The following is a 25,985-nucleotide window of genomic DNA, read 5'->3' on the forward strand; positions in this document are numbered from 1 at the left end:
GATTCTATGATTCTATGATTCTATGATCTCTTTTACCTTTCTTTCAGTTAAATGTCATGGTCGGCGTCTTGGTCTCCCAGACCTTCTCAACTCATAGACCCCTTCCGTATCTCACACTTTCCTTTGGTCCCACAGACCTTCCCTTACCCGGACCTGTTGCATTTACTTGTGCCTATTGTATAACAAAACAACTTTACAATACCACAAGTACCCCATTTTTATATTTTTTTCATTTTCTTATTGCTTCAAAATCAACTTACAACAATAAAACATTACAGGTTCTCCTTCCCCTTCCTTGGACCTGGACACTCTCATTCTTCCTCTTATCCCCACTCTCTCAGGCAAACATATTTTCGCACATTTTTTTTAAAAGGGACACAGCGGAGAGAGAGAAAAAAAAAACAAAATAACAGATGACAACAAAATTCTTTCTCAACGTAGCTGTCCATAGGACCTGCACAACGGTGCATCGAACTCCTGACAGTCTATCCCACTCTCAGTAGTCAGAGGGGAGAGCTCCACAGCCATGGAACTCCTGGGGAAACCAAGAGTGTCCATACAAGTCCTTTTCACGGGGGTTTGCTTTCCTCAGGCTCCGCCAGTACTGCCACCGCATAATATCCGTGGGGGCAGTATTCTTTATAGTAGGAGACGGAGTCCCCTTCTTTCAGGGCCCGGCCATGACGTATGGAGGCTACATTAACATACACTCTTTGGCCAGACTGGTCACGAATAAAACCGTACCCCCTGTCCATGTTGGTGTACACCAGCCATCCCCAGGATCTTTCCACCGCCATGCCAGCCTCCCCCTTTGAGTGAAGCAGGCTCCATACCTCCCGCTCCCGGATCTTCTTTTGTTTTATCACCTCCGCAACCCAAACGGAGGGTGTCGCGTCAGTCCCAGAGTCCGTTGGGCGGGACCTTGCCGAGAAAGGGCGTGGGGCAGAGGCGGCCGATGGTTTCTGCGGCCCACCAGCCACTGGGGCCGGGTGGCGGATGGGAGCAGCCGTGTTTCCGGAGGGTTGGTCCACAGGGCCTGTCAAACAGGCCGCAGCCGGTTCTAACGCTGGCATAACCGCGGCCGCATCCAAAACTTCCAGCAGAGCCGGAGTGATGGCTGGTTCTGGTGATGGAGCTTCTTCCAGCTGAGGGAGCGCAGCTGCGTCTTCTGCAAATGAGCTCCGTCCTGGTGACTCCGGGCGGGATGGCTCAGGGACAGGGGCAGGGGCCTCGCTCAACTCCGCGTATACCATAGGGCCCTCTGCAGCCAGACCTTCTGGTACGCTGGAGACTGCATGCTGTGGCAGAATGATAGGGGCCACTTGTGAAGCTGCCGGCAGAGCCGGGGGAACTCTCACCTTCCCCGGCGCCGCGGCCTCCGTCACGTCACCACTCGGCTCCTCCCGCAGTCTCCGCTCTCCAACTCGGTGTTCAGCGGGCCTAGGCTCCAGGCTCAGGAGCTCCACGGGGAAGTTCTCCGCCGGTATCAATGGCGGCCGCTCCTTCTGGCTCTGCACGGGCTCCGCACCAGCTCCGATTCTTGCCCAGGGACCCGAGGATGACGTTTTCTGGCGCAGTTCATTCTCTCGCTGCCATTGCCACTCCAGGCGGCCGATGCCCCGACACCCGCAGCGTCTCATACCGACCAGTGGGCAGCAATCAAATGGCGCCAAGCAGCCGCACCCCAGCTTTTCCTTGGTGTCACTCCCTCTGTGGGGTGGGGCATCGGCAGGCCTCTCCACCCACTTGTCGGGGTCCAATACATGGAAGCGTCGGTCTCTGGGCACAGACTGCTTCCCTTTGGGGTACGTTGGAGGGGGTCCCAGTCCATTCTGAACAATTGCAAACACCCGGACCTCTCCTCTGCGCTGAAGCAACACCGCCATACTGCACAGTACTTGGTACCGCCCCGGATCCTCTGCTGACCACGCAAATCCATCACAGCGCTTCCAATCCATATTCCACAGGTCAGTTATTTGTAATCCACAGGTGTCTTTATTCCAAGCAGCACAGTCCAAGTTCCTTTCCATTATTTGAGGCAGGCCTGCCGCAGAAGATGGGGTATTAGCGGCGGCGATCCTGCCGACTACGCCAAATGCAGAGGTGTGGGCCGAGCTGGGGGGTGGTCCCTCATCATACCACGCAGAGATGAACAGAGACAAGTAGAGGCCGTTTTCGGGTACAACAGGTCCAAGTTTATTCGCCCGCTGTCCACCTGACAGCCTCACAGCACGCCGCAATTCCCTTCGAGGCTCACGAGTTACAATACTCCACAGAACATCGTACTTTCACCAGGGACGTCTATATACGTCCCGTCCCTTCACTCTTGTTGACGCTTTTGACAGGCCCGTCACTGTGGCCGCCCGTACCAACAGTAATTTCACTGGTCGCAACGTCTTCCTTAAAACGGTATCCGTAACCTCTGTGCCTCTCCTAAATAACTTCTGTGTCTCGTCTATATTGCGGTATTCCTGTCAGGACCACCCCCCTGACGTTCTCTCTCCTCAGTCCCCCTGGATTGGTTTTCCTCAGAGTGCCCAAACTGTCGCAGTTCTCCTATCACTTGAGCTCCCCCTGGGGACTGGAACTTTCTGGAACCCTCCCTCAGTATTTATACCAAACCCGGTTCCCTATAACTCTGCCCCCCATGACCAACGGTTTCCTAAGCCCTAAGCTGCTGTCAAGTCCTTTGCTCACACTCCTCCCTGCCCTCTAATGGTCAACCCAGGTATTGCACGTCCACTACACTTTCCTAGCTGTTTCCCACTGTAATAACTGACACCTATCTACACTGTGCAAACCTTTCCTTCTTCTCTCTGACTAGTCCGTCCGTCAGGTCACCTTCCCTACAGTATCACACCAGATAGGATTAGATACACAGCTCAGCAGCAGGATGTCCAAAGGAGAGGACAATTTCATTCCAAGAATTCCGCTTATTTCATCTGATTTGCCTTTTGATTTCAAACACCTCCAGTTTCCAGTTCAGCTGGCATTTGCAATGTCCATTAACAATGCTCAGTGACAGTCCTTGAAAGTAGTAGTGATTGATTTGCAATCTCCATGCTTTTCACATGGCCAATTTTATGTGGCCTGTTCAAGAGTTGGATCTGCCAAAAATCTGTTCATCTTTGCACCGAAAGGAAAAACCAAAAATGTAGTTTATCAAAAGGCTTTTAATGAGTTGAAAATAAAATACTATCAATACTTGGGTAATCATTTAGTTAATTTGTGTTTCAAATCTGTAGTGTTGAATATATGATGTGAAATGTTTTTATGTGCAATATAATCATTATAATTTGTTATAATTAACCACAGTTAGTTACTATACCCGGGCAACGCTGGGCTCTTCAGCTAGTCATCATTATGTTAACAGGAATCTGTAAGTATTAAGCTTTATTCCTTTTCCTCTTTTGAACCATCTCTTCTCAAAATAATTTTTACAATTAAAAACATTGTAGGTACATTTCACTAAGCCCACAAGGTATGTCAGTTTGTGTCTCTGGGCAGAGTCAGTTGATCAGTTGTTCGTGGACAATCTTGAGATGGTTTGCTTATATAGTGATGCTGTAGCACTAGCAGCTCAAAAAGCAAACAGTACACTTCCATGTCATTTGTTTTATTTCACAGTTTTCTAGTCGCTGTATTCAGTTCTGGGAAAACTAGTGTAAAATTAAATAATGATCAAAATAGTGATAATTGGTAATATGCTACAAATTGTGGTCAATATCCAAAATAAAGGAAATATAGCAAAATGTTGACAAAACATGGTATATTGTAATTGTGGACCTGCAGAACAGTGCTAAACCCTATTATTCAGGGAAATTACTTTGATCTAGGTAAGTGTTTCTCTTTTCTTCTTTCACAGAAGTAACAAACCTACTTCTTCAAACAGAGGCTGGACAGACATCTGACTGGGATGATTTAGCGAATCCTGCTTTGAGCAGGGGGTTGGACCAGATGGCCCAGGAGGTCCCTTCCAACTCTACGATTCTATGATTCTATGATTCTATAGAAGTTGTAGCGCACTCAATTTTTCCTGAAGTATTCATATGCCACCACTAGTCTGAATTGTAAAGTGCTGCAGAATATGTTCAAGCTATAAAAATAAACATTAATATTATTATTACTAGCAGAAATGAGAAACCTAATATTTCACAGACATGTTTTGCGCTATAGGAAATGTTACAGTTCACACTGAATCATGAAGAATTATAAAGCTTGTGAAAGTAGTGAGATCAAAAAGAAGCCAAATGACCGTAGATTGGTCTTCATAATGTCCTCCTGACTAGACATGAGCGAATATCTTCGGCTGCCTCCCTATTCGGCAAGCTATAGCGTTTACCGGAGAAGCTGCAGCGGGAACCCGGCTACCTGGATCGCTCCCAATAATTAGGTGTCCGGTGCCCCCGAGGAAGCCCACGCGAAACACGCATCGGGGCTGCTGCTGGGCACCTACAGTTGTGGTCAAAAGTATTGACACCCCTGCAATTCTGTCAGATAATACTCAGTTTCTTCCTGAAAATGATTGCAAACACAAATTCTTTGGTATTATTATCTTCATTTAATTTGTCTTAAATGAAAAAACACAAAAAGAATTGTCCTAAAGCCAAATTGGATATAATTCCACACCAAGCATAAAAAAGAGGGTGGACAAAAGTATTGGCACTGTTGGAAAAATCATGTGATGCTTCTCTAATTTGTGTAATTAACAGCACCTGTAACTTACCTGTGGCACCTAACAGGTGTTGGCAATAACTAAATCACACTTGCAGCCAGTTGTCATGGATTAAAGTTGACTCAACCTCTGTCTTGTGCCCTTGTGTGTACCACATTGAGCATGGAGAAAAGAAAGAAGACCAAAGAACTGTCTGAGGACTTGAGAAACCAAATTGTGAGGAAGCATGAGCAATCTCAAGGCTACAAGTCTTTTGGCCACAACTGTACACTGACAGCTACACATGGGTAAGACATGCACCTCCTTCTCTGTGACTTTTTATGTTTGATTCACATCATGATTTTTTGGTGATTAACTACTTAATAGTCATGGAGATTACGTGGCTACTATGCTTGCACTTTATATGCGCGTGGTACCTTCCGTTACTGGTGTACATATGTACTACTATTTTTTGTGCTAATTTTCATGGAGTATTGTGAATTTTTGCCTATACTGTGATCACAGTGTTTTGTTTGTCCTCACATATGAGCTTTTGGATACGCCTTATATTTTTTATGAGTCTGTATAATATATGTTATTTATGTGACCAATAAAACTTGTTTGATTTTTTTTTTTTACATGGGAATGGACTTTTTTACTCCGGTTTTCGCTTGTAGGATCTGTATTTATTGGAGTGTCCATGATTACTATTTGTCCTTAAAATAGACATATGATATTTTTTCCAATTGTTGAATTGATATGTATCAGTGGATTTTTTTCTTATTCATATTTAAGTCATATGCTGTCCATTTCCTTGTGATCCTCATAGAGATGGTTCTATTCCTTCATTGGAGGCCAGCTGTGTTTAATTCAACTAATAGGACTTGATTTGGAAAGGCCCACACCTGCCTATATAAGACCTCACAGCTCACAGTGCATGTCAGACCAAATGAGAATTATGAGGTCAAAGGAACTGGCCAAGGAGCTCAGAGACAGATCTGGCCAAGGTTACAATAGAATTTCTGCAGTACTCAAGGTTACTAAGAGCAAAGTGGCCTATATAATCCTTAAATGGAAGAAGTTTGGGACCACCAGAAGTCTTCCTAGACCTGGCCAACCAGCCAAACGGAGCAATTGTGGGAGAAAAGCCTTGGTGAAAGAGGTAAAGAAGAACCCCAAGATCACTGTGGCTGAGCTCCACAGATGCAGTAGGGAGATGGGAGAAAGTTCCACAAAGTCAACTATCACTGCAGCCCTTCACCAGTTGGGCCTGTATGGCAGATTGGCCATCGGAAGCCTCTCCTCAGTGCAAGACATATGAAAGCCACAAAGAGTTTGCTAAAAAACACATGAAGGATTCCCAGACTATGAGAAATAAGATTCTCTGGTCTGATGAGACAAAGATAGACCTTTTTGGTGATAATTCTAAGCGGTATGTGTGGAGAAAACCAGGCACTGTTCATCACCTGCCCAATACAATCCCAACAGTGAAACATGTTGGAGGCAGCATCATGCTATGGGGGTGTTTTTCAGCTGCAGGGACAGGATGACTGGTTGCCATTAAAGGAAACATGAATGCTGCCAAGTACAGAGATATCCTGGATGAAAACCTCTTCCAGAGTGCTCTGGACCTTAGACTTGGACGAAGGTTCACCTTCCAACAAGACAATGACCCTAAGCACACAGCTAAAATAACAAAGTAGTGGCTTCAGAACAACTCTGTGACCATTCTTGAGTGGTCCAACCAGAGCCCTGACCTAAACCCAATTGAATGAAAAATTGACAACACAAAAAGCTGAAGAAACAAAGCAAAATCATATCATAAATCATATGAAACAATGTATAAAAGTTATTATCCCAGCTTACATTCAAGACAGTGTAGGACACACTGCATATCAACTGAAAAACCACAAAACGAAAACGCAATGCAAAAAGTCCAGGAATACTAGTAGTATGCTGTCTTCCAGGTGCAAAAATTAAAGATATGTCTGACAGGATATCAGGACTCTTCAGACCTACAGATGACTACCCATTCCTGCTACTACATGTGGGGACAAATGACACCACAAGAAACGACCTGGAAATCATCTGCAGAGACTTTGAAGACTTAGGCAAGAAAGTGAAAGAACTGGGAGCGCAGGTGGTCTTCTCTTCCATCCTCCCAGTGGATGGCCATGGAACAAGGAGGTGGAATAAGATTCTGCAGGTGAACAACTGGCTACGTCGATGGTGCCGTCAGCAACGATTTGGATTTCTGGATCACGGAGTGAACTACTTATACGATGGACTACTTGCTAGAGATGGGGTGCACCTTACGAAGACTGGAAAGCATGTATTTGGAAGTCGCCTTGCTACACTTGTAAGGAGAGCTTTAAACTAGAACAACATGGGAAGGGAAGCAAAAGACCAGAAAAAGCCATACACCTGACAAATGCGATTGAGAACTCTGCTATTAGAAGTGGAAAGGAAGAACAAAGACGAAAGAATCTAATTAATAAAAATATTGGAGAAAGAGAAACCAATCACAAACTAAAATGTTTCTATACTAATGCACAAAGCATGGGCAACAAACAAGGAGAATTGGAACTACTAACACAGGAAAAGAAATATGATGTAATTGGAATCACTGAAACTTGGTGGGACAATACACATGATTGGAATACAAGACTAGAAGGATACAACTTATTTGCAAGAAACAGACTTGATAAACGAGGAGGGGGTGTCGCATTGTATGTTCGAAACGCGTATATCTGCACAGAGATTGAAGCTTCAGAGACTGGGAGTTCTGTGGAAACTGTTTGGGTAAGAATACAAGGACAGAACAATGGAAAGGACACCATTGTAGGCATTTACTACAGGCCACCTGTGCAAGCCGAAGATATGGATGAACTCTTTATGCATCAGATGGCCAAGTTCTCCAAAAAATATGACATAGTTGTCATGGGAGATTTCAACTATCCAGACATTTGTTGGGAATCTCTCTCAGGCAAAACTAACAGGTCAAGGAAATTCTTATCCTCTCTTGCTGACAACTTTATCTTCCAAAAGGTAAGGGAGAAAACAAGGGGAACTGCTACCTTGGATCTAATCCTTATAAACAGGGAGGAAATGGTTGAGGAGGTAAAAGTGGCTGGGACCCTAGGAGGTAGCGACCATGCTATTTTAGAATTTTGGATAACTAGAGGTGGTAGACCTGTGAAGACTCAGACGTCAAGGTTAGATTTCAGAAAGGCAGATTTTAAGGGATTCAGAAAGAGAATTGGAGGGATCCAATGGCTGGATATCCTTAAAGACAAAAATGTCCAGGAAGGATGGGAAATCTTGAAAAATGAAATTCTCAAAGCACAGTTGTTAACAATTCCGAAAAGAGGGAAGAATAGGAAGCATTTAAGGAAACCAGGATGGATGAACACAGAACTTAAGCACATGCTAAAAAGGAAGAAAAAAATGTTTATAAAATGGAAAGAGGGAGGCATATCTAAAGAAGAATATAATGCTGTCTGCAGAACCTGCAGGGCACAAATCAGATTAGCTAAAGCTGAAAATGAACTGAGGCTTGCAAGAGATGTCAAAAGCAATAATAAAGGATTTTGGGGATATGTCAAAAGTAAAAGAAAAGTCAAAGATGCTATAGGATTTTTACAGGATGAAAATGATGAAATGGTAAGACAGGATGTTGAGAAGGCTGAACTTTTAAATTCCTATTTTGCATCTGTTTTCTCTCAGAAAGGAAATGCAACATCAACTGTTATTCACTGTCCTATTAAGGGAATAGAAGAATCCAGGATATCTATAAACAGAAAGATAGTGAGGAAACACTTAGCTAACCTAAATGAATTCAAGTCTCCAGGTCCAGATGAATTACACCCCAGAGTACTGAAGGAGATAGCAGAAGAAATTTTTGAACCCCTCTCCATAATCTTTGAAAATTCTTGGAGAACAGGAGAAGTGCCCGAAGACTGGAGAAGAGCAAATGTTGTTCCTATCTTCAAAAAGGGGAAGAAGGTGGACCCAGGCAACTATAGGCCGGTGAGTCTGACTTCTATACCAGGAAAGATCTTTGAACAAATTATTAAACAACATGTATGTCAATACCTGGATAAGAATGAAGTGATTAAACAGAGTCAGCATGGGTTTGTAACTAATAAGTCATGTCAGACTAACTTAATTTCCTTCTATGACGGTATCACTGATTGGGTGGATCAAGGAAATGCTGTAGATATAGTATATCTTGACTTCAGCAAAGCATTTGACAAAGTCTCTCATACAATCCTTATTGAAAAAATGACTAAGTATGGAATGGACAAGGCAACTGTTAGGTGGATTCATAACTGGCTTAGTGATCGGACCCAAAGAGTGGTCGTAAATGGCTGCACATCCAGTTGGAAGAATGTCTCAAGTGGGGTACCACAGGGCTCTGTCCTGGGCCCTGTATTGTTCAACATCTTTATCAACGATTTAGATGAAGGAATTGAGGGTAAACTGATTAAATTTGCTGATGACACAAAGCTAGGAGGGATAGCTAATACTAGAGAAGAGAGAGAGAGGATTCAAAAAGATTTAAATAAACTGGAGAAGTGGGCAGCAACTAACAGAATGGTTTTTAACAGGGAGAAATGCAAATTACTACATCTGGGCAATAAAAATGAAAAAAGCATATATAGAATGGGAGGAATAGGGCTAAGTGACAGCACATGTGAAAAAGACTTGGGTATACTAATAGATCACAGACTGAATATGAGTCAACAGTGTGATGCAGCAGCAAAAAAGGCAAATGCAATTCTAGGATGTATTAACAGAAGCATACAGTCTAGATCACGTGAAGTCATTATTTCCCTCTACTCCTCTTTGGTCAGACCTCATCTGGAATATTGTGTCCAGTTTTGGGCACCACATTTTAAAAAAGACATCAACAAACTGGAGCAAGTTCAGAAAAGAGCGACCAGAATGGTGACCGGTCTGCAAACCCTGTCTTATGAGGAAAGGTTGCAGGATTTGGGAATGTTTAGTTTGCAAAAGAGAAGACTGAGAGGAGACTTAATAGCTGTCTACAAATATCTAAAGGGCTGTCACATTGTAGAAGGATCAACTTTATTCTCATTTGCACAAGGAAAGACTAGAAGCAATGGGATGAAACTGAATGGGAAGAGACACAGATTAGATATTAGAAAAAACTTTTTGACAGTTAGAGTGATCAATGAGTGGAACAGGCTGCCACGAGAAGTGGTGAGTTCTCCTTCAATGGAAGTCTTCAAACAGAGGCTGGACAGACATCTGACTGGGATGATTTAGCGAATCCTGCTTTGAGCAGGGGGTTGGACCAGATGGCCCAGGAGGTCCCTTCCAACTCTATGATTCTATGATTCTATGATTCTATGATTCTATGTCAAAAAGTGAGAAACTTTATTTAGACAAACAGGTAGGCAACAGAATAGTCTAAAACGTGACAGACAATATCTGTAAAAATAGCAATGGAACAGTGAGCGGTGACTCCATAGATTTAAAATACAACAATTATATAGGAGATCCTATATACATGGCCAGCATTCATTCATAATGAGATTATATAAGGTGCATATAACAGTGACCCTGATTGATTGCACTGAGAACTGACAGTCCATATAAAACTGCGGCTAATATATTGCCTTAAGTATACGGTACCCAGCAAGCAGCCATGTAAATTGTAGTCAAATAAACAAGCATCATATTTGGAGCAGATGTATAAATAATATCCCGGCTGACAATCACCACAATATGTATCATAAGCTGGCATGTCTCAGTAGCTAGCAACCAGGCACTATATAGAAGAGTAACCCCATTAGACCTGCACCTATACCAAGGAATAATGGTATGGTAGGTGGTGGACAGTGCAGGGTCTCCACTCACAATTCCGATATGTGATCCTTTTCTCTGCACTAGCAATTATGGCCATAAATCAGCGTTATTCCTTTTTTAAATTGGTAAGAACATTGTTGTTTTTCATATTAATGTACAGTTTATTGCATATAGTAGTTCTAAGGATTGCACAAAGTTGTACTGTTTTATTATTGTTAATAAGTATAAATGTAAAGTAAAATGTCATATGTTAAGAAAAAGCCTTCATTCACAGAGTTCGAACCCACTGAATTTGGGGATGAGAAGAATTGGACATTTTGAAGTTAAATGCCCAATCCTTTTTCCTTTTTTCTCTCTAGAGAAAAGCCACTAACTGAGGTGTATGGCAGCAGCACTATACAGGAATACTCAAAGTCAGACAAATCGGGTCATACACAGAGATAACAATAAAGTACCAGGGATGAGACAGAATGGATAGTCGGGGACAGGCAGTGGTCAAAGCCAAACAGAAATAGAAGGTACCAAGCAGAATCCAACAAGCAGTATCCAGAGAACAGACCGAGTCGTACACAGAGTATCAGATAAACCAGAACACAGAACAAACATACTCAGGGGTCACCACACTATGCCAAGGGCGAAAGTATAACTGACAGGGTTGGGAGCATCCTGAGGCTATAAGAAGCTTTCACAGAACCAGGGAGAGGCCGCAATCATAAGCCCCAGGTGTGCAGGTAAGCCTGCACTGGGATCACAACCTTTAACCCCAGAAATGCCAGTCATCAGCACTGGTTCCTAACCCCACATGTGCGAGTCAAACCCGCACTGAGATCATGACATATCGGATGTGTAAAACCAGGGATGGACATTGACATCGTGGGGCCCCTGTGCAAGAAATATGTCTGGGCCCCCTCCCTGCCAGGCACACCGCTTATGATGAGGGGAATCTGACAATGGGACCCCCGGAGCCTCGGGCTCCGAGCAACAGGGCAGATTGCCCTCATTATCACTGCCCGACAAGAAGGGTCGTTCATTGAAATCACAGGGCACCATAGCAAAAGTTCTATTTGGGCCTCCCACACCTCTAAAAATATATTTAATTATATTTATTTACTGAGATGGAGATATATATATCTGTTAGGAATCAGTTCTGCTGAGCCCAACCATGAATATATTATATTAAATTATATGTCTGGTATCTATACCAACTGGTATCTGATAAAGGATTATTCCCCAAATAAATCTAGCTATTCCCAATCCCGATGATAAGGGATAGCATACTGATTATGGGGGACTTACTACTGGGACCCTCAGAAATCTTGAGAACAGGACTCTAGCTCAGCCATGGATGGAATTGAGAGGCACATGTGTGACTTCTGCTCCATTCATTGTCTATGGAACTAATGGAAATAGCTGAGAGCACAGCTCAGCAGCTCTATAGATAAGAAGAGGCCAAGTATGCACAACTCTGCTCCATTCAGGACAAGACTGCAGACCTCTGTTCTCAGAATCTCTCAGGTGAGGGGCAGTGGTTGGATCCTATGGATTAGAGATAACTTGATTATTTGGTGAATAACCCTTTAAAGAGCCAGATTGATTTTCCTATTCTTTACAATTACATTATCATACATAAACCAAAAACAAATATATTTACGTATATACACACAAACACGCACACACAAATGCATACACACTCGTACACATAGATACACAGACACATAGATAGACACACAAACATATATACATACACATGCGTAAACACACACATTAGGGATGCTATTGAAGAGAAATAGCGCAATAGTGCATTATCCACTGTAAGTATGTCAATTTAAAAGTAATACACTCACCAGATGGAGCTTGTAATAAGCATGGAGGATTCGCTGCTGTAGAAACCACAGATCCACGAGGGACCGACGTAGAAGATGCAGGATAGGAAAAAAAGTGGTCAGACAATCTGCGCTGCAAATCACTATGAACAATTATTATTACAGTGGTCTTTATTCGACTCGTTTCGAAGTTTCACAGAACTCCTTCCTCAGGAAAAAACCACATGCAAGTATCATGAAAAGGTTCTTAAATAGAAAAAAACAGTACACTTGTCATTCAGGTGCTCAGCGTCTAACAAATCACCTCATTCAAAAGGATGTCAAAGTTCATTGCTTGAACACATGATATACACTTAATAGACAAAATATATATAAATTTCTGTTATAAAATGATTATACTTGCATTATAAAAAAACTAAAATATATTAATTTCTTTATTAACAGTAATCAACAGGAAAAAAATATTAAAAGAATATTTAAAAAGAAAAAGACAAGAACCTCCAAAAATGGGGGAAAAAAGCCTTACAAGGAGAGGATCCTCTCAAGAGAGCCACCATGAAACCACACAAACGATGCCAAATCCAACAACATGTATAGAAAAACAAACTTATACCATGAAATTTCTGAATAAAATATTCTTTCAAAAGACATTTTTTTGGTCTTATTTCTATATATATTATTGCACAGTTCTTGCTGGAAGATAAAAATTGCATAAAAATTATTTATATAAAAAATATTATTTTTATAAAAAAATATATCCATATAAAAATTATTAAAAATATATATTTAAAATTACTTATATTATACTTTCTTTATAAAATTGTTAGTGCAGTAAAATTTGCGGTATATAGGAATAGTGATGTTCACGATATTAAACAATATATTAAAATATAATTATCAATGAATTAGTGGCAAGGTATTGCATGTGCTCAAAGGGAGCCACATTAAAAATCTAGACAAAAAAACGAGAGGAGACAGAGGAAAAAAGACTCCAGGGAAACACCAAATCGAGACACCGCTGTAAATTATAACAGGAATGTATATACAGTGGGGCAAAAAAGTATTTAGTCAGTCAGCAATAGTGCAAGTTCCACCACTTAAAAAGATGAGAGGCGTCTGTAATTTACATCATATATAGACCTCAACTATGGGAGACAAACTGAGAAAAAAAAATCCAGAAAATCACATTGTCTGTTTTTGTTTCATTTTATTTGCATATTATGGTGGAAAATAAGTATTTGGTCAGAAACAAGCAATCAAGATTTCTGGCTCTCACAGACCTGTAACTTCTTCTTTAAGAGTCTCCTCTTTCCTCCACTCATTACCTGTAGTAATGGCACCTGTTTAAACTTGTTATCAGTATAAAAAGACACCTGTGCACACCCTCAAACAGTCTGACTCCAAACTCCACTATGGTGAAGACCAAAGAGCTGTCAAAGGACACCAGAAACAAAATTGTAGCCCTGCACCAGGCTGGGAAGACTGAATCTGCAATAGCCAACCAGCTTGGAGTGAAGAAATCAACTGTGGGAGCAATAATTAGAAAATGGAAGACATACAAGACCACTGATAATCTCCCTCGATCTGGTGCTCCACGCAAAATCCTACCCCGTGGGGTCAGAATGATCACAAGATCGGTGAGCAAAAATCCCAGAACCACGCGGGGGGACCTAGTGAATGAACTGCAGAGAGCTGGGACCAATGTAACAAGGCCTACCATAAGTAACACACTACGCCACCATGGACTCAGATCCTGCAGTGCCAGACGTGTCCCACTGCTTAAGCCTGTACATGTCCGGGCCCGTCTGAAGTTTGCTAGAGAGCATTTGGATGATCCAGAGGAGTTTTGGGAGAATGTCCTATGGTCTGATGAAACCAAACTGGAACTGTTTGGTAGAAACACAACTTGTCGTGTTTGGAGGAAAAAGAATACTGAGTTGCATCCATCAAACACCATACCTACTGTAAAGCATGGTGGTGGAAACATCATGCTTTGGGGCTGTTTCTCTGCAAAGGGGCCAGGACGACTGATCCGGGTACATGAAAGAATGAATGGGGCCATGTATCGTGAGATTTTGAGTGCAAACCTCCTTCCATCAGCAAGGGCATTGAAGATGAAATGTGGCTGGGTCTTTCAACATGACAATGATCCAAAGCACACCGCCAGGGCAACGAAGGAGTGGCTTCGTAAGAAGCATTTCAAGGTCCTGGAGTGGCCTAGCCAGTCTCCAGATCTCAACCCTATAGAAAACCTTTGGAGGGAGTTGAAAGTCCGTGTTGCCAAGCGAAAAGCCAAAAACATCACTGCTCTAGAGGAGATCTGCATGGAGGAATGGGCCAACATACCAACAACAGTGTGTGGCAACCTTGTGAAGACTTACAGAAAACGTTTGACCTCTGTCATTGCCAACAAAGGATATATCACAAAGTATTGAGATGAAATTTTGTTTCTGACCAAATACTTATTTTCCACCATAATATGCAAATAAAATGAAACAAAAACAGACAATGTGATTTTCTGGATTTTTTTTTCTCAGTTTGTCTCCCATAGTTGAGGTCTACCTTTTTAAGTGGTGGAACTTGCACTATTGCTGACTGACTAAATACTTTTTTGCCCCACTGTAATTTCCTTTTCAGTACAGATAAAAATTATGTGAAAGTAATTATATACAAAAATATATATTTTTTTAATTTCTGAAATCCCTTCCTTGATTAAGCAACAAAAAAATGTGGTATATAAAAATATTGTTGTTCGTGATGTTGTACAACATTATTGTGATGTGTTAATTATATCAATAAATTATTAGGGGGAATTAGCATATAATCAGGTGGGGCCACACCAAGAGGAGGCAGAAGGAAAAAAAAAAGAATCCGAAGAAGCGCTGGATTGAAATACCGCTGTTAGTTGTGACAAAAAGATTTACTCTTTTTTTTAAAAGAAAAAGTGAAATATTAAATAAGGAAAAATATTTTAGAACAGAACATAATTACTTCTAAGAAACACTTCAGTGACTTCATTTAAAAAATACAGTCTTAGTGTCCTCAGCCGGTAGATCCAATATATTTCTTTGCGGTTGAGCTTTTGAGTCCTATTTGTGACATTACTCAGCATATTTCACTTTTTCTTTTAAAAAAAAGTGTTAATCTTTTTGTCACAACTAACAGTGGTATTTCAATCCAGCGCTTCTTCGGATTCTTTTTTTTTTCCTTCTGCTTCCTCTTGGTGTGGCCCCACCTGATTATACGCTAATTCCCCCTAATAATTAATTGATATAATTAACACATCACAATAATGTTGTACAACATCATGAACAACAATATTTTTATATACCACATTTTTTGTTGCTTAATCAAGGAAGGGATTTCAGAAATAAAACAATACTGTATATATTTTTGTATATATTTACTTTCACATAATTTTTATCTGTACTGGAAAGAAAATGTTATACCTTCCTGTTATAATTTACAGCGGTGTCTCGATTTGGTGTTTCCCTGGAGTCTTTTTTCCTCTGTCTCCTCTCGTTTTTTTGTCTTGATTTTTAATGTGGCTCCCTTTGAGCACATGCAATACCTTGCCACTAATTCATTGATAATTATATTTTAATATGTTGTTTAATATCGTGAACATCACTATTCCTATATACCGCAAATTTTACTGCACTAACAATTTAATAAAGAAAGTATAATATGAGTAATTTTAAATATATATTTTTAATAATTTTTATATGGATAAATTTTTTTATATAATATTTTTATATAAATAATTTTTAAACAATTTTTATCTTCCAGCAAGAACTGTGCAATAATATATATAGAAATAAGACTAAAAAATGTCTTTTGAAACAATATTTTATTCAGAAATTTCATGGTATAAGTTTGTTTTTCTGCACATGTTGTTGGATTTGGCATCGTTTGTGTGGTTTCATAGTGGCTCTCTTGAGAGGATGCTCTCCTTGTATGTCAGCTCTCCTTTTTTTCCCCCCGTTTTTGGAGATTCTTGTCCCTTTCTTTTTAAATTTTCTTTTAATTTTTTTCCGTTGATTACTGTTAATAAAGAAATTAATATATTAGTCATTTTATAATGTAAGTATAATAATTTTATAACAGAAATTTATATACATTTTGTCTATTACGTGTCTATCATGTGTTCAAGCAATGAACTTTGACATCCTTTTAAATCAGGTGACTTGTTAGACGCCAAGCACCTGAATGACAAGTGTACTGCTTTTTCTATTTTAGAACCTTTTCATGATACTTGCATGTGGTTTTTTCCTGAGGAAGGAGTTCTGTGAGACTTCGAAATGCGTCGAATAAAGACCACTGTAATAATAATCGTTCATAGTGATTCGCAGCGCGGATTGTCTGACCACTTTTTTCCTATTCTGCATCTTAAAAACATTCATTCACACACATGTATAAGCATACACACACAGGGCCAGCTCCAGGTTTTCGTGGGCCCCAGGCGAAAGAGTCTCAGTGGGCCCCTTCAACACATACCATGATTCATGATGCACAAATATGGCAGAGAATTATAGGTATAGTACAATGTCAAAGATTTTGCTTACTTCTTAAATTACATAAGTGATATGTATTGTAAATTCTACAAATCCATAGAGCAGAGGAGATTCAGGTGACTGAGGGTCCACAGGTTTCAGGGTGTCAGTACCTGTAGTATTAGAGGTAAACAGGATATTGATAAATGTACCCTACCAGTAGAAACTGTCCTCTGCAGTGTAACCTTCAGAAAAGTCAATTTCCTCCTATATAGCCTTTCATACAGTATTACCAGTACCACATAGTCCTCCATACAGTATTATAGGCACCATAGTCATCCATACAGTATTAAGGGCACCACATATTTCTCCATACAGTATTAGGTGCACCACATAGTCCTCCATACAGTATTATGGGTTCCACATAGTCCCCCATACAGTATTATCAGCACCACAGTCTTCCATACAGTATTATGGGCTCTATATATTGCTTCAAACCATTTTATGGGCCCCATATATTGCTCAATTCAGTATAATTGGCCTCATATATTGCTCCATTTAGTATAATGGGCCTCCATACAGTATAATGTGCTAGCACCAGGCCGGATCCCTCCTCTGACCGGCAGGGTCTCCGGAATGTCACTTAACGCACCCAGGCTGAGGTCGGTTTTCACCTTTCTCGTGCTTCGCATGCTTCCAGGCGGGCCTCTAGTCATGTCCTTAGAGCACACACACGCGTGCGCTCCCACCCTCTTAAAGGGCCAGCGAGTGCACTTGTTATTTCCTCCACAGCCAATAGCTGTGGGGCAGTATGTATATATTGCTTCCTCCCCACTGGGGAGGTGCTTGAGCAACCTTCCTGTTCTGCAGTCTAGGTTGCGTAAGGTTGAGTACCAGTCCTTGCTGCACTCTGGTCCAAATCCTGCCTGCTGCACTCTGGCTCAGATCCCGCCTGCTGCACTCTGGTTCAGATCCCACCTGCTGTACACTGGTTCAGATCCCGCCTGCTGTACTCTGGTTCAGATCCCGCCTGCTGCACTCTGGTGCAGATCCCGCCTGCTGCACTCTGGTATGAACTCTGCCTGCTGCACCATCTAGTCTGTCCATCCGGGTCCAGCTGCCGAGCATCCATTAGTCTGTCCTGGAGTGGCACCTGGCGTGCATCATGAGCCAAGCCTAACCTCACCATTGGAGGCTCTAGTGAACAGTCTGGTGCTCGCTTAGTCACGCCCCTCCTGGCTCTACGCGGTCCAAGGCACAGTGGTTGCACAACCATGTCTGTGACATAATGAGCCCCATATATTGCTCCATACAGTATAATGAGCCCCATATATTGCTCCATACAGTATAATAAACCCCATATATTGCACCATATAGTATAATGGGCCACATATTATTATTATTATTATTATTATTATTATACATTTATATAGTGCCATTTATTCCATGGTGCTTTACATGTGAAAAGGGGAAATATAGACAAGTACAATAAACATGAGCAATACAAGACACACATAAGTACAGAAGGAGAGAGAGGACCCTGCCCACGAGGGCTCACAGTTTACAGGTGCTGCACACAGTATATAGTGCTGCACACAGTATAATGAGCCCCATATAGTGCTCCCTACAGAATAATGGACCCCAAATATTGCTCCACACAGAACAATGGGCCCCATATAATACCCCACACATAATAATAGGCCCATGTAATGCTCCATACAAAATAATGAAACCCATATAATGCTTCATACAGAAAAATGAGCCCCATATATTGCTCCATACAGAATGGGCACCATATAATGATCTATACAGAATATTGGACTCCATGTAATGCTCCATATAGGGCAATGGGCCCCATATATTGCTCCATATAGTATAATGGGCCCTATATATTTCTCCATAAAGATTAATGGACCCCATATAATGCTCCACACAGAATAATGGGTCCCATATAATGCTCCATACAGAATAATAGACCCCATATAATGATCCATACAAAATAATGGACCCATATAATGCTCCATACAGAACAATGAGCCCCATATATTGCTCCATACAGTATAATGAGACCTATATAATGCTCCATACGGAATAATGGACCCCATATAATGCTCCATATATGAAAAAAACAAAATAATTAAATGCTTACCTCCCCCTCTGCCCCAACTTCTGTTGTTCTGGTTTGAACAGCGTCTTATGATTCTCTGCAGTTCACAGTATAGAGGGTGTGCTGTAGTGATGTCATTGCTCCCTTTGCCCTGAGACATCACAGAGTCATTGACACTGGAACTGGGGAGGTAGGTACTTTAGTTTAAAGCATAGAGGGACTTGATGCCACACCCGCACTTGCACTGGGTCCTACTGACTCACGGGCCTCATAATGTGCTGGTGTCCCCAATGACGAGTGGGACCTGGGGCTTACATCAGCCACCCCCAAAACCTTCAAGCCCCAATGTAGCTGCATTGGTGGTATGTCCACCTCTGTGGCTAACCATCCTGTCAGTCTGATCCAGAGTCATCTTCATCTGTAGCTTCCCATTCCAAGCTCTGACTCCAGGGCACAGAAGACACTTGAATATCATCAACTGTCAGCCAATCACAGATGTGCTTATAAAGCAAAGTCTGTGATTGACAGACAGGCAATGTGGCACAAATGTTGCTGTGTGCAGTGCCTATAACTTAATAAAGCTGTATGAGGGAGAACTCAGGAGACCCCCCCTTAAAGTGATCAGGGCATTGTTAATAACCTGCTTCAGCAACCTCCCTCTTCCTCCCATCACCTCCACCCTCTATTCATACCTTCAGATCAGCAGCATGCAGGGCTGTCGTTAGGGGCAGGAAGACCAGGCAGCCACCCAGGGCCCCTGCTCCTCCAGGGGCCCCCAGCCAGTAGCGGCACACCACGCTATGGGGCCCCTGAGCAAGAGGGGACAGGAGGCGCCCCTCACATTGCGCATTTAACTTATCTCCATCATAGAAGCCGATACAGTTGAAAGCAGTGATGGAGGAGAAAGCGTCATGTGAGGCTCCCTCTCCCATCACTCAACCTCTGCCTCTGACTCAGCGTGTGCCAGCAGTGGAGCAGATGAGATGTTCTTCAGAAGGCAGAGCAGCAGGGGAACAAGAAGGAGAGATAAATATTGTGTGTATATGTGTGTGTTGGGGGGACTGCACTATACAGTGTTGTGTGTGTCTGCCAGACTATACTGTGTGTGGGAGGACTGCACTATACTGTGTGTGGGGACTGCACTATACTGTGTGTGGGGAGGCTGCATTATACTGTGTGTGGGCTGCACTATACTGTGGGGGCTGCATTATATTGTGAGTGTGGGGGGACTGCACTATACTGTATGTGAGGAGGCTGCATTATACTGTGTGTGGGGTCTGCATTATACTGTGTGGGGGGCTACATTATATTGTGAGTGTGGAGGGACTGCACTACACTATATGTGGGGGCTGCATTAAACTGTGTCTGGGGGGCTGGACTATATTGTGTGTGGGGGGCTGCACTATACTGTGTGTGGTGGGGCTGCACTACTGTGCATGTGGATAGCTGCGTTATACTGTGTGTGTCTTCTACATGATACTGTGTGTGGGGGATTGCACTATATCGTGTGTGGGTGCTGCATTATACTCAGAGTAATGCTTTATACTCTGGGTGCTGCATTATGCTGTGTGTGGGGGCCTGCATTATACTCTGAGGGGACTGTATTATACTCTGAGAGGACAGATTATAATTTGAGGTGGGCTGAATTATGCTCTATGAGGGGACTACATTATACTCTATTAGGGGGGCTGCAGTATACAGTGGGGCAAAAAAGTATTTAGTCAGTCAGCAATAGTGCAAGTTCCACCACTTAAAAAGATGAGAGGCGTCTAGCCAGTCTCCAGATCTCAACCTTATAGAAAACCTTTGGAGGGAGTTGAAAGTCCGTGTTGCCAAGCGAAAAGCCAAAAACATCACTGCTCTAGAGGAGATCTGCATGGAGGAATGGGCCAACATACCAACAACAGTGTGTGGCAACCTTGTGAAGACTTACAGAAAACGTTTGACCTCTGTCATTGCCAACAAAGGATATATCACAAAGTATTGAGATGAAATTTTGTTTCTGACCAAATACTTATTTTCCACCATAATATGCAAATAAAATGAAACAAAAACAGACAATGTGATTTTCTGGATTTTTTTTTCTCAGTTTGTCTCCCATAGTTGAGGTCTACCTATGATGTAAATTACAGACGCCTCTCATCTTTTTAAGTGGTGGAACTTGCACTATTGCTGACTGACTAAATACTTTTTTGCCCCACTGTACTCTTATAGGGCTGCATTATACTCTATGAGGGGGCTGTATTATACTCTGAGGGGGCTGCATTATACTCTGAGGGGGCCACATTATGCTCTATCAAGGACCATGGGGAGTGCATTCTACTATATGTACTATATAGGACCTGCATTATACTGTATCGGGAACTATCTGTACAAATCATTCTTCGTCAGCCGGAGTAAGGGTAGGTGCACACGATCAGTAAACAATGCGGGTTGGACTCTGCGCACTTGTGCAGCAGCCAGATGTTACAGCATAGTGGATGGGATTTAAATACATCTCATGTCCACTATGCATGCACAGACGCCCGCAGCTTACCCACAGAGACGGACATGCGGAGAATCTTTCCAGACCAAAGCATGTCTATTTATCCTAAATCTCACCCATACAATGTATTGGATGCGGTGAATCCACATGGTTCAATGAACACATGTGAATTCACCTGCCTTCAATAGCCAGCAGCGCTTTGGAAGCAGTGGACATGTGTTGCGTCCAAAGCGCTGCCAATTACTGATCGAGTGCACCTACCCTAAAGAGGCCAGGAAACAAGCGTTGAATGACTACAATACTGTCAATCACGCTTGTTTACTGGCCTGAACTTAGTGCTTGTAAATACAATAGAAATGTTTCTGTGTCATGGTGCAATATGTGATCATTTGTGGCCCCACTTTAAAGTTTTGCTCGGGGCCTGACTTTGTCTAAAACCACCCCTGGCAGCATGGCATAGGCAGGTGTCAGCAGCAGAAGGAATCACAGCGTGAGGATCAATGTGATGCTACTTCCCTCACTGCAGTGTCTCCATATAGACCAGACAGCAGCATTAAGAGTTAACAGATAAGGACAGGGCCCCTTTTAGCATAATCATATGGTGCAGCAGAGTGGGCCCTGCCTCTCCTGTTAGCAATGAGGCTGTAGCCGGCTCTGTGATCGATTATGCACCACCATTAGTTTTTTTGGGCTCCCTCCTGCTCGGGGCCCCGATGCAGCTGCACTGGAGGTATGTTTGCCCCTGTGTAAGACCAACATTAGAAGCAAATTACAGTTTACTAAAATGGCAAGAAAAATGTTCGTTTTCAGTACAAAATCTTACAAATGATGAGCGATACAGGTTTAAAAGATGTGATTCACGAGGAAGCTGAGTTGCTACATGTACAAACTTATATTAATAATATTAATAATACTACTGATGCCAAAGACGAAAAATAATTAAACCTCATTCCAAATAGTTTTCATGAAAAATAATCAGTGCTTAAAACATTCACTGTCAATGAAAAGCAGATCATCACACTTTACAATCCAGAATTTTACTTCATCATATAGTGGAATAATTAATGAGTGGTCCACAGACTTTCTTCCCAATCAGCTCTATAGTAAGAAAAAAACCTGACCTAATTCACAGTGCTGTTTTACAGCCTTACACAATGTCTGCCTTTTATAGAGCAATAGAAAAACACCCCAAAATATCTATAGGTCCCACTCCCTGCTTTACCCTTGTACACTATCATTTTTTAAGTAGATGATATTTAAATAATATGACATTGTTCAAAGCTGCCAGACAACAGTACATTGAAGGCCTAAGTTGATGTGATACCTATGAATATATAGGGAGTGTCTAATCAAGTTCTGCGATTCACCATTTTTGATAAGATGGAGTTTTGAAGCTCACAGCTCTTAATGAATAAGGTGAGGAGCATAGTAGCTTGTGCCTCACCATGATTCTTACTCCAGCCCTTCATGAATTTTGACAAGCAAGGGGTTGCCATGCCCGTTCCACCCTGTTGTGCATCAGCCCAATTAATTGGATATGAGGCAATCCCCATTTCCGATGCAATTGGATATCCTGATATCCAGCAATCTTGCATTTGCACAAAAAATGGGACCTTTCAAAGCTTCTTTTGCCACAAATTTGGGGACAAAGCTTTGATGAATCTCCACCATAGACTTTACTATGTGCATGAGTTGTTAGCTTGGCAATATAACCATGAAGGTCTTTGTCCCACTGCATTACACAGATATTGTTAGTGTGACTTAAGACACTTATGTGTCTATTTTTTAAAATCCGTGTCAAGCGGATAGCATTTCTCCATATTGCATCTGTTTTGCACCAGTTTTGCAGCCGTTATCTTCTCATCCATTTTTAAAAAATAAAAGCGGAAGACCTGAACTTTTATTTATCCATTGCTTCTTAACAATCAACAGTGAAAAATGAATGGAATACTGAAGCATAAAATATATCTTCCATGTTTCATCTATATTGTACAAATCCACTTAGAGTTTAATGGCCATGTTTGATCCGCAAAAAGGATGAAAATAGGACATGTTATAATTTTCATGGGCCAGACATTGATGCATGAAACTCTACGGGATCAGGTGCTGTCTGATATGACATATGTCTGTCTGACATGGATATGTGAATGGAAATGCATGTTTAGTCAAGTAAAACACTTTTATCTAATTTTATGAAACTGAGGTTTACTGTTAAATCACACAGGCTGCATTTCTATTTTAATACATATTTGACTATTTTACTATTGCATTTACAGTGCCTTGCGAAAGTATTCGGCCCCCTGGAACTTTTCAACCTTTTCCCACATATCATGCTTCAAACATAAAGATACCAAATATAATTTTTTGGTGAAGAATCAACAACAAGTGGGACACAATTGTGAAGTTGAACGAAATTTATTGGTTATTTTAAATTTTTGTGGAAATTCAAAAACTGAAAAGTGGGGCGTGCAATATTATTCGGCCCCTTTATTTTCAGTGCAGCAAACTCACTCCAGAAGTTCATTGTGGATCTCTGAATGATCCAATGTTGTCCTAAATGACTAATGATGATAAATATAATCCACCCGTGTGTAATCAAGTCTCCGTATAAATGCACCTGCTCTGTGATAGTCTCAGGGTTCTGTTTGATGCACAGAGAGCATCATGAAGACCAAGGAACACAACAGGCAGGTCCATGACACTGTTGTGAAGAAGTTTAAAGCCAGATTTGGATACAAAATGATTTCCAAAACTTTAAACATCCCAAGGAGCACTGTGCAAGTGATCATATTGAAATGGAAGGAGTATCATACCACTGCAAATCTACCAAGACTCGGCCGTCCCTCTAAACTTTCATGTCAAACAAGGAGAAGACTGATCAGAGATGCAGCCAAGAGGCCCATGATCACTCTGGATGAACTGCAGAGAGCTACAGCTGAGGTGGGACAGTCAGTCCATAGGACAACAATCAGTCGTACACTGCACAAATCTGGCCTTTATGGAAGAGTGGCAAGAAGAAAGCCATTTCTCAAAGATATCCATAAAAAGTGTCATTTAAAGTTTTCAACAAACCACCTTGGAGACACACCAAACATGTGGAAGAAGGTGCTCTGGTCAGATGAAACCAAAATCAAACTTTTTGGCAACAATGCCAAACGATATGTTTGGCATAAAGGCAACACAGCTCATCACCCTGAACACACCATCCCCACTGTCAAACATGGTAGTGGCAGCATCATGGTTTGGGCCTGCTTTTCTTCAGCAGGGACAGGGAAGATGGTTAAAATTGATGGGAAGATGGATGGAGCCAAATACAGGACCAATCTTGAAGAAAACCTGTTGGAGTCTGCAAAAGACCTGAGACTGGGACGGAGATTTGTCTTCCAACAAGACAATGATCCCAAATATAAAGCAAAATCTACAATGGAATGGTTCACAAATAAACGTATCCAGGTGTTAGAATGGCCAAGTCAAAGTCCAGACCTGAATCCAATCGAGAATCTGTGGAAAGAGCTGAAAACTGCTGTTCACAAAAGATCTCCATTTTGGGATGATTTAGCGAATCCTGCTTTGAGCAGGGGGTTGGACCAGATGGCCCAGGAGGTCCCTTCCAACTCTACGATTCTATGATTCTATGATTCTATGATTCCATCAAACTTCACTGAGCTCGAGCTGTTTGCCAAGGAAGAATGGGCAAGAATTTCAGTCTCTCGATGTACAAAACTGATAGAGACATACCCCAAGCGACTTGAAGCTGTAAACACAGCAAAAGTTGGCGCAACAAAGTATTAAGTTAAAGGGGTGAACAATATTGCATGCCCCACTTTTCAGTTTTTGAATTTCTACAAAAATTTAAAATAACCAATAAATTTCGTTCAACTTCACAATTGTGTCCCACTTGTTTTTGATTCTTCACCAAAATTTACATTTGGTATCTTTATGTTTGAAGCATGATATGTGGGAAAAGGTTGAAAAGTTCCAGGGGCCGAATACTTTCGCAAAGCACTATATATGCAATTGCTGGGATATATCATTAGAAAACCATCACACCTTTGCAGGTGGCAGAAAATGATTGTTCTACTCAAAGAAATGGCTTATGTGAGTCAAATGTAATTGGACTATATACGTTGCTAAGTTGTGTTTGAAACGCTAAAATCTCATATATTCCAGTGGATGAACAGACATAAAGACATGTTTAAGCTTGTCAAAAGAGACCAGGTTCTGTGTAATGAAAGTCCTTTCTCCCATGGAATAAGATAAGGAGAATAGCAACCAAAGCTTTCTAAGGTCAAATGGGTTATTCCAACAGCATATTTCATTTTTCACACTTTGATAGCCTTAAATGTTTAGGGTAATTCAGGTCTTTATGAGATACTACAAAGGTAAAAAAGTAATACTGCCAAAAATTTAAAACAAGATTTTGACCATATTTCTAGATGTTTAGTAAAGGTATATGAAGGAATAACATGAATTTAAAAATATATTTAAAAAAAGTGCCAGCAAATGTAAATATTACCCACAAATAGACATAGTTAAACAGTGGGAATACAGAATACAATTTATAGTTGTGGACTAGTTCTCCTTTATA

The 25,985-nt window shown here is 41.5% G+C and overlaps 1 protein-coding gene across 5 annotated transcripts in view; it reads right to left on the reverse strand.

The window, feature by feature from the left end:
• Positions 1-25,985, reverse strand: part of SPDEF (SAM pointed domain containing ETS transcription factor) — an 851,726-nt gene that overhangs the window by 824,630 nt on the left and 1,111 nt on the right. The window lies entirely within an intron of this gene.

This window comes from Dendrobates tinctorius, unplaced genomic scaffold (genome assembly GCF_039654945.1).
Source record: "Dendrobates tinctorius isolate UK_male_01 unplaced genomic scaffold, ASM3965494v1 ptg000045l, whole genome shotgun sequence".
NCBI classification, from domain to species: Eukaryota; Metazoa; Chordata; class Amphibia; order Anura; family Dendrobatidae; genus Dendrobates; species Dendrobates tinctorius.